Source organism: Aplysia californica, unplaced genomic scaffold (genome assembly GCF_000002075.1).
Source record: "Aplysia californica isolate F4 #8 unplaced genomic scaffold, AplCal3.0 scaffold00048, whole genome shotgun sequence".
Lineage (NCBI taxonomy): Eukaryota > Metazoa > Mollusca > Gastropoda > Aplysiida > Aplysiidae > Aplysia > Aplysia californica.
This window is the reverse complement of record NW_004797318.1, coordinates 429189-430565: the sequence shown is the minus strand read 5'-3', so window position 1 is coordinate 430565 and position 1377 is coordinate 429189. Positions and strand designations below refer to the sequence as shown.

Here is a 1377-nt window from a genome sequence, read left to right as displayed (position 1 = left end):
TCGACTATATTTGAACGGATTTCTTATATAACATGCACAGATGTATTTGCTAAGTATATTATTATTGTTATTGTACATGGGGCCTAAATTGAAATATTTCTCCAACATTTGATTGGTTTTCTTTACAGACTTGATGTCCTCGTGGTTAAATTTCGTTTGTTCAAAGTTTTTGTGAAATTGACAATCGAGTTATTGCCCTTTAAATGGGCCCTTTTTTTCTTTTTAGACACCCTGTACATACAAATTTGAAACGAGGCGTTTGTGAGGTACTCTGTTCAAATTTTAAAAAAATAAAGTTGCCCTTTTTGTTTTCTGATACTGATACGTATAATTGGATGCTATAGTTTTTTTTTTAGATCAAATGTACACATAAGAAATACAAATACCACATAGCAAGTTTAAATGCCACATAGAAAGTTTCACGCCACATAGAAAGTTCAAATGTTCAATAGGAGATTTTAGTGCACGATTGTGCGTAACAAGTTCAAATGTACAAATAGCAAATCCAAATGTGACACAGTAACAAGTTCAAATGCCTCATAGCAAAAGCAAATACCCTCCACAAAGATTATTCAGCTTGAGAAGCGTTTTTAATGTTCTGAAACGGAGTTGACGTCAACCATAAGCAGTATCCTTTTAGGATGAATTGATCACCATAAAGTAAGATCCCAAGGACGCTCCCACGTAAAAAATAACCATGATAGGACTGAAGCAACAAGACATAAATATGCAGCATAGCTGATGCAGAACATTTAGCTGTGTGAATTCGCCTTCATCGATGCGGCTGGTATCAAGCAGTTGACGAAGAAAAACCGAAAAGAGCAAGGAGTGGTCAATGCTTTGTTCCAGTAGTGCAGGGTCGAAGGGGGCCGAACCGCATGAAGGAATTTGCTGTCAGTGACAAGGGTGGCCTGGTCTTTCACGACTTTCAAGTAGAGGGAATGGCAGCTATCATTTCAACCCATCCTTCTAAGAAACTGTTCCGACAATCCCCACAACGAAGTATGCTTTGTTTGCAACAATGCTCGTGCATTAAGGCAAGCTTTAAATGGCAACTCATCAATAGATTGTTGGTGAAATATTTTCCCCCAACACACATTTGCTTTGTAATCACAATCATTTTTGTTTTGTTTTTTTGGTTTAAATGTGTTTATTTTCATTTTCATTTTTATTGTTTATTTTTTGCTTCATTTTACACTTTCGTTTAATCAAATGGACTCAAGGTGAAATATCTTGCCACCTGCATACCTTGTCTTACCATCTGTGAAAACGTTTCTTAATTTGGAAATACAATTTAGTGGCGTGGGCGTGGGTAGCATAGTGGTTAGGCTATCGGACCTGTAAACGTGAGATTCGGGTTCGGGGTTTCGAGCCTCA

General features: G+C 37.2%; 1 protein-coding gene across 1 annotated transcript in view; it reads right to left on the bottom strand.

Annotated features, from left to right (window-relative positions):
- The window catches only part of LOC106011051, a gene marked incomplete at its 5' end in the record, with an annotated part of 11035 nt that overhangs the window by 6318 nt on the left and 3340 nt on the right, over positions 1-1377 (bottom strand).